This window comes from Petaurus breviceps, unplaced genomic scaffold (genome assembly GCF_028583685.1).
Source record: "Petaurus breviceps papuanus isolate PSGF00001 unplaced genomic scaffold, PetGlider_PUasm1.0 140, whole genome shotgun sequence".
In the NCBI taxonomy this organism is placed as follows: domain Eukaryota; kingdom Metazoa; phylum Chordata; class Mammalia; order Diprotodontia; family Petauridae; genus Petaurus; species Petaurus breviceps.
The window spans coordinates 7210381-7219359 of record NW_027185698.1 but is presented as its reverse complement, the minus strand read 5'-3'; the positions used below and the strand labels follow the sequence as shown (position 1 = coordinate 7219359).

General features: G+C 35.0%; 1 pseudogene; it reads right to left on the bottom strand.

Annotated features, from left to right (window-relative positions):
- Positions 1–6817: 6817 nt before the first annotated feature.
- Positions 6818–7430, bottom strand: LOC138150174 (mediator of RNA polymerase II transcription subunit 28 pseudogene; annotated as a pseudogene).
- Positions 7431–8979: the final 1549 nt, after the last annotated feature.

The following is an 8979-nucleotide window of genomic DNA, read 5'->3' as shown; positions in this document are numbered from 1 at the left end:
TGCATGGTTAGTCAGTGTCTGAGTCTGGATTTGTACTCAGGTCTTTCTTTGTAACTCAAGATTCAGTACTGTCCACCACTCTCATTACTCTCTGTCTCTGTCTGTCTCTGTCTCTCTGTCTCTGTCTCTCTCTGTCTCTCTCTCTCTGTCTCCCTCTCAGTATACAAAACAATAAAATAAAAGTAGTACATAGTGGTTACTTTTAAAGACAAGAGTAACCTTAAAAACCAAATCATTAGAACAATATACCCTACAAATTATATCAGGAATATGACAGACTTCCCTCTCACAGAATTCCCACTGTTGTGTGTTAAGAGCTATTCATGGACAAAGATGTTTTCTCTCCTCTGTGAAACACTTTCTCCCAATCCTACTGTCAGGTCAGGCAAGGTCACATGGAGAGGGTGAAGAATCCACACAGGCAAGAGATAATGATTCGAAGACATTTCTGAAAATTCTACAAACTAGACTCTAGAAACTGATTGAAAATGCAATGAAAAACAGTTCAGTACTTTTGTCTCTTTGACAAGATCTGATTTTACCTTCTTAGTTCCTTCTAAGGAAAAAAATACTATCCTACCATCACTCATTGGAACCACCCAAATATATGAATTGTTTTCAATCTCATTTGTCTTTTCTTTAGAAATATTCTATAAATCTATGCTGCAGGGTTAGAAATCCTCCACAACCATACAAATGTCCCTTTGCTATGTGAAAATTATAATTTACATACTTGTGACTCATAGAAAGGTTGCATGATGTAGTGGATAAAAACCCAGATTCAGAATCAATTTCATGTGATTTAAAGCCCTGCCTCTGACACACAGCATTTGGGTGAATCTGGGCAAGTCACAATCTTAGTATAAGTTTAAGATCACACTTTAAGATTACAAATTTTGCAACAATTGTTAAATGAAGTGACAGAGGGAGCCTCTTAACACTAATGAACTAACACACATGTAGAAAATAAAGATCAACAATTATTTTTCTCTTTTTTACCACAGTGTTTAATTGCAAAAGAAGTAAATGGCCAGGGCAGAATTCAAACCCAATTCCCAATCTTTTAATAATTTATTATTCTTATAGAAATAATAATGAGCAATAATAATAATTCTTTACATGTATATAGAATTTTAATGTTTGCAAAGTACTTTACAAATAGTATTCCACTGGATCTTCATAATATCCCTGGGAGATGGGTGCTTTATTTTATAGATCAGGAAACTGGAGCAAAAAGAGTTTAAGTATCTACAGTTAGATTTGAATTTAAATCTTCCGGACTCCAAGTCCAGTGCTCTAAGCACTGTGCCTTCTTTCTGCCTATATATGAATCACGTGAAAATATTTTTTCCTCTTTTCACTTAATAATGCCTTTGATGGGGATGGAGAGATTTCAAAATTTTTAAAGTACTTTTTGAACCACAGTTTTCCCCCCTAAACAAAATATGATTTTTATGTTTACCTTCCTATTATTTATATCATATTTTAAGTGAAAAGCAATAACATTTTCAAGTCAATAAAATAGGTTTTACTTCTAATTGTAGATAAAATTGATATGTGGGAGTTGAAATTTTTAATGAAGTAGAGGTGATGCTATGTAGAGGGCAGACATTTAATTTCACACTGGCTCAATCCATTTTTGATATATTTTATAAAAGAAAGAGACAAGAAACTCAATGTAATCTGACATAGTCCAGCCAGTTGTTCTTTCCTGCCTGCTTAAAAGAAGTCAGTTCTTTGGAAAATGTTAATCACGATGCCACATGACCCATTTTTGCGGAGTCAGGACTGAACATGATTATCTTCCTGTGGGTCACCACATGTTGTATTTGCAGTCATCATTGTTTCCTGTTGAAATGAAATGCCTCAGGGCTACCACAAACTGATTGTCATGGCGTGTGCCAAATTACCCGCTGCAGCCTACCATCTGCCAAGCCACAGATTCTAAGCACTTACGCCACTGCAGAAGATGAGTCCCACAATTTCAATTGCATTAGATAAGACAGAAAATTTTTTTTTAATCTACTAGTCAGGTTTACTCTTGTTTAAAGAAAGTGAGAAGGAAATACACATAAATGCAGGTGTGAAACCTAATGAAATCCTAATAGAAAAGAAGAAATTGAAATTGAAAATAATTTATTGGGTCATGTCCTTCCTCCGCTTAAAATTTTTTAATGGCTCCCTGTTACTATCCAAGTAAAGTACAGACACATTTGCCTAATTCCTGAGATGTTTTAGTTTTTATTTGATATCATCCTACTTTACTAACCTTAGATTGTATCTCCACATAGTTTCTGCCTATATATGAATCACGTGAAAGTAGTCTCCTCCCAAACATGCCAAGTGATTCCTCTCCTCTAATTAAGCCTTTGCTTACACTGCTTCTTTTGCCTAGAATGTCTTCTCTACTGCCTACCCCAAATGCTTGTTTTTTGTGTAGCTCACTAGAAAAGTCCAGTTCAAAGGCTACTTTCTAAATGGAATCTCTGACTTTGCCAACATTAAATAAAAGCTTTTCCCACCTTGGAGATGACATGGAATTTGATTCTCAGCTCATGGATATAATTACAATGCAATGATGTATATTATTACTATTTGTGTTGGTATCTTCACCTCCCCCCCATTAGACAGCTTTATGTATGTAGACATAGTGTTTCTTATTAACTTTGTATGGCTCTTATCACCTAAAAAAAAGCTCTTCCTTTGGTTAAATAAATGAAGAGGAAAAGGAAAAAAAAGAGAAAAAAATAACTATATGGTCCTAAGGAAGAGCTTTAATTTATCTGTGACTTGGTTTCTTCATTTCTAAGTTGAGAGTGTTAGACTGGGTAGTCTTTAAAATTCCTTCAAACTTTAATATTGTATAATTGTGTGCTTCTGATAGGGTTAAACCTTAAAAGAATTAGGCTATCACGAATTTCAAGGGGAAAAGGAGGGAACTCAGAGGTAAGTACCCTTGATATGTATTACTTTTTCTTATAGTTACAACTCCATTTCTTAACTAGCTTCTTTGCCCATCTTTCCTTGTTCTCCCTCAGGGTATATGCTGATGGTGTGCAGAGGAATATCTAGAGTTCATTTGCAGAGCATTGGAATTCATCTTGTTAAATCCAATGACTCCTTGGATGAGATGGTACCTAATATACTTGATTGGATATGTGCTTTCTAACTGAAAAATTAAATGGGCTTCTCAGGTGGGCTTTAAACTTGGTAGGAGGAAGACAAACTCAAGCAATCCATCATACATTTCTAAGTCAGAAAGTAAAACCAAAGAAGGCAATTTTCTGCTGTCAAAGATTCATCCAAGTTCAGCAAGTATTCATTAAGCACCTACTGGGTTCTCAGCATTGTACTAAAGATTGTAATAGAGACAAAAGGAATAAAAAAAATGTTTCTTGACCTCAATGAGCTTGAAAACAGGAATGGCAAGGCAGGATATAAATCTGAGAGAATCAAATACAAATGTTAGGTTATATGTGTCCAAAGCACATAAAGCAGTTGTTCAGAGCAACTAAAGTTCAATGGAATCTCTGAGGTCCCTTTCATTTCTAAAAGGTTATTCAACTCAATTCAGGGAACTTTTACCAAGTATTCAGAATAATCAGGACCTAGGGATACAAATATGAAATATGCATTAGTTACTTCCTTCAAAGAGCTTAAAATCTAATGGGAGGCAGGGAAGAGAGGGCATTAATATGGCACGTGTGTGTGTGTATGTGGGTGGGTGTGGGTGTTTACCAGAGATATACTGGTAACAGTTAGAATTGACTCCTCAAAATTTTCAGAATAAACATTTAAACCTTGGAAATCAGCAAACTACATATCTGGGCTTGATTTATTGTTGTGTTTATTGTCTAGAATTAAGAGAAAGAGAAAAGATGAATAATAGAGATTAAGTTTATTTGAGTCTCAATGGTATTTTTGAGTGTGTTTCATTTTTCCTTGGGAGCCAGATACTAAACATTTACTAGTATATCCTTCATTGTTTCCCCTGTAAGTTGTGCATGGGAACATCAGGAGATTTGTCTCAAATAAGATGGAAAAAAAAAGCAAGGTAAAATGGATATTTAATGAAATGAATGAAGAATCATAAGGAACTCAATAAGGTTAAACTTTTTATCGTTTGATATGGAAACATAGTACTTGTAAACTCTAAGAACTTTAAGATTATTAGGGCAGGTTGAAGAATTCTACATAGAAAGAGGTTAAGAGAATGAGTCAATTATTTTGGAATGTTAGGAAAAAAACAAAAGTATAGGTGAGAAAGAGTAATGAGCTGGGAGAAAGGTGAAGAGAGAGGGAGGAGGAAAATTATTTCACAAAAAATAAGCACACAAGGAAGAGCTTTTACAATGGAGTGAAAAAGGTGGGGGTAATGAGCAACACTTGAACCTTACATCTAAATTTGTTCAAAGAGGGAATATGTATATGTTTCCATGTATATGTGTATACATACACACGCGCATATATATGTATATATATGTACACAAAAACACATACATACATTCACATAACTCAATTGACAGTTTAAATTATATTTTCCAGCAGGGGAATAGGAGAGGAAGGGGCTAAGACAAAGGGCATGGAAGATAAAGTGAAAGCAGATAAAAGATGGTTATGGTCAGAAGCAAAACAGACTTTAGAGGAGGAACAGGATAAAGAGAGAAGGATAAACAAAAGAAAGCATGATTGAGGTAAATGCAAAGTTATAAATCTTAATTTTGAATGTGAAGGGGATATATTCACCCATAAAACAGAATTGTACACCAGAATAGATAAGAAACCAAAATCTAGTAATATATTATTTGTAAGACATACATTTTAAATGCAAACACACACAGCGTTTAAATAAGGGGTTGGAGAAGAATCTATTATGTTTCAAGTAAAATATTAGAAGGTAGAGGTAGCCATCATGATCTCAGATAAAGCAAAAGCAAAAGTAGCCTGAATTAGAAGGGACAAGCAGGGATACTACACCTAGTTAAAAGGCATCATAGACAATGAAGTAATATAAATTCTAAATGTATATGCACCAAATGGCATAGCATCTAGATTCTTAAGGGGAAAAAATTTAAAGTTATTACAGGAAGAAACAGAGAATAAAACTATGATATTAGAAGACCTCAAATTTCCCCTTTCAGAGCCAGGCAAATCTAACTTTAAAATATATTTAAAAGAACTTAAGGAGATGAATAGAATATTAGTGAAGTTAGATATCATGATAAAGGTAGACATCTGGAGAAAACTGAAACTGAATAGAAAGGAATATAAATTGTACATGAAATTTCACAAAAAAATTGACCAAGGATTATGACATAAAAACTTCATAACCAAATGTAGAAAAGCAAAATTATTATATGCATCAATTTCAGATCTATAATGCAAGAAAAATACATTCACTAAAGGGCCATGGAAGCATGGATTAAAAATTAATTGGAAAGTAAATAACTCTAAATAATTGGTAAGTCAAAAACAACTTATAAAAATAACCAAAAATTTCACTAAAGAAAATGACAAAAATTAAACAACATTAAAAATTTGTGGGATGCATTTAAAATAGAACTTAATGAATATTTTATAACTCCAAACACATAAATAAAAAGGAGAAATTAGATCAATGAATTGAACATGTGATGTTGAATAATTTACCTTGTGATCAAATATATATCATTTTTGAGATCATACCCCAGTATTACTGTTTTTAGCACTCTTATTGATAAGGGCTACTCCAATTTTTCTTAGGGATTTGAGCTTACAATAGTGATCACCTGAATTAAATTCTCCTATTCTCATCCTTTTAAGTTAACTGACCCCCAACATGTCAGTGTGCAATCTTTCCATCTCTTTTTTTAACCACACCCAGCTGACCTTGGTTCACAGATATTAAATTCCAGATTCTTATGTAATAATAGTCTAATAGTCTTTATAGCATTATACCTTTTTTTTTTACTAGCCACATCAAAGGCTGAGCTTCCTTACCTTGGGTATAAACTCTTCATTAGCATGGAAACTACTTGTAGCTATCTTCCATTTTTCCCCAGTAGTTTGTTGGACACTTTCTGACCTGAGGAACTCATCCTTCAGTGTCATGTCTTTTATCATTTGAATGCTGTCCATGAGGTTTTGTCTTGGTTTTGTGTAGATTTTTTGGGAAAAAAACTATTGAAGTGGATTGCAATTTCTTTCTTTAGTGGATAACTTTTTGTCAGAACTCTCCACTATGGTCTGTCCATCTTGGCCATCCCTTTCTGGCATATATCATAGTTTCATTGAGCCACACAAGCCCTTTCAGCAATGATCCAATTCATTAGTAGAGTGGGAATCTACTAGAAAAGTGGGTCAATGGATAGCCTCAATATGTCCAGCAACACCGCTACTCAAAAAATAAAAAGACCTATTTGTACAAAAATATTTATAATACCATTTTTTTGTGATGTCAAAGAATTGGAAGCTGAAGGGATGCCAATAAATTGTTGAATGACTGAACAAGTTGTGGCATATGATGGAATATTATTTTTCTGTCGGAAATAATGAGCAGGATGGTTTCAGGGGGAAAAACTAGGAAACTTATATGAACTTATGAAATGGAAGTTAGCAGAGTCAGGAGGTCATTTTACACAGCAACAGCAGTAGATTAAAGATAATCAACATAAAAGATTTAGGTACTCTAAACAAGAGAGTGATCCAAGACAAACCCAATGGATGCATTATAAAAATGCTGTCCATTTCCATATAGATAACTGATTAACTCTGAATGCAGATTAAACTATACTTCTTCCATTTTATTTTTCTTTTAATTTTGTATGTTTTTTTTTTTACAAATAAGATAATTCTTAGTTTAATCCTTTTGTAAGGAGACAACAAAGAGTCATGTTTGCTTCATGGGGGCAGGAATATTAGCTGATGCTTGTTCAAGGTAGGCCAAAGGTCCCTGAGGGATGTCTGCAGGCTTTTTATGTTGCATGTTGATCTCTTCTAGGACCTGCTGCCAGGGCCTGAGCTTTGCCAAATGCTTCTGGACCAGTGCTTCTTTTCTCTGTAATTCATTTCTTAACTCGGAGACATCCTCTTTGATAACTTGCTCTGGTTTCTGGACAGATAGTTGTAATGTTTTCTGAAGGAAAAAGCACTTTGTTTGTCTTGCAACATCCAGAAACTTCTGAATACACTGATCAACACCAGTTCGGATTTCCTCCTGATCAGTGCCATTGACATAGTCCTGACTCACCAGGGAAGCAAAACAAGCCTCGAAAGACTCTTCCAACTTGTCCACTAAAGTACTATTAGAATTCCTCGGTCCGCCAGCTGCCATTGGGAGCAGCGTGACTTGTCCCGAGCTCCAGGGGGGGAGGGGGGGAACATGGGGGTGGAGGCGGCGGAGCTGGTCCCAGCTGCTGGGCCCCAAACATCCCTCCTAAGGAAGCTGCCATTTTGGTACAATTTTGTATGTTTTCTTTTGCAACACAGCTAACATGAAAATACATTTTGTATGATGTCATGTTTATAATGACCATTAAAATGTTTATCTTCCCAAGGAGAGAAGAGGAATAGTAGGGAAGAAAAGTATCTGGCAATTGATTTAAAAAATGAATTTTTAAAATATGTGTATTTCTGAAATACTTAATGAAGTTAATAATGTATATTTAATAAATCATTTTTTTTTACCTTTTCCTTAATGCATGTTCTGTCTCTATAGATATTTGCAAGCTTCTTCGGGGCAAGGAACATGTCTAATACTTTTTTACAACTCTATAACACACTGCTCAACTTGTAAAAGTAGTTGTCAATAAAATATTGGCTAAGAGATTGACTAACTGATTTCTATACCAGTCCTTATGATATTTGTTTTATGAAGATTGTTTTAGTTACCTTTTCTTAAGGAATGTTGTTAGAAAGGGAAAGAGGAGGGGCAGCCAGGTAGCACAGCAAGTAAGAGCACCGGCTCCAGTGTCAGGATGACCTGGATCAAATCCGGGCTCAGATACTCAGCACCACACCCAGAAATAACTGGCCATATAACCTTGAGCAAGTTACTTAACCCCAATTGCTTTAAAAAAAAAATTTAAAAAAAATAAAAAAAGAAAGGGAAAGAGGAGGGACTAGAAGTTGTGAAAGCTATATTCTAGTCCTCATTCTGTCATTAATTATTTCTTCACCCTTCTGAACAACCATTTTCTCGCCTATAAAAATAACAAGGTGGACCCAGAGATTCTTTTTAGCTGTTTCATACTATGTGTAACATTGACTATCATTGTTGTTTACTCATTTACTCATGTCTGATTCTTCTTGACCCTCTTAGAGGTTTTCTTGGCAAAGTTGCTGAAGTGACTTGCCATTTCCTTCTCCAGCTCATTTTAAAAATGAACAAATTAAGTCAAGCAAATTTGAGTATCTTGTTCAGGGTCAAAAAGCAAGTAAGTATTTAAGGTTGGATTAGAGCTCTAGTCCTTTTGACTCCAAAACTGTGAATCTATCCATTATGCCATCCAGCTGCCCCCAACAGTGACTATTCAGGAACCCATTTACTGAAAGTTAGGTGTGTTGCATTTCACTTCTCCCTCAGATTTGTCTAATATCTTTAAGGAGTTTTAGACGATATCTAGCCTATAATGTTGGCTCTAGACCTCTTTGTTGGTATTTCCCCAATTGTAGTGTGTACCCTACATCCTAGTTTCATTTAAACACTTACCCGTCATATTAGTTTTTACCAAAAAATGTATTTATTCAATAGTATAGCAAGAATGTTCATAAACAATATTCCCCTAATACCTACAGGCATAATCCCTCTTGGTGGGGATTATGCCTGTAGGTGTTAGGAAAGGAGGGTGGTGTAGGTTTATTTTCTAAATCAGTCCCTATATAACACAGTCCTACTATCTCTAAATCCAAACCCTCTCCCTTGGGTTAAGTCTCAGGTACCTTGAATCTTCAGGGCTCTCCCATTATGCTGCTTTGCTGCACATCTTCCAATATCTCCTT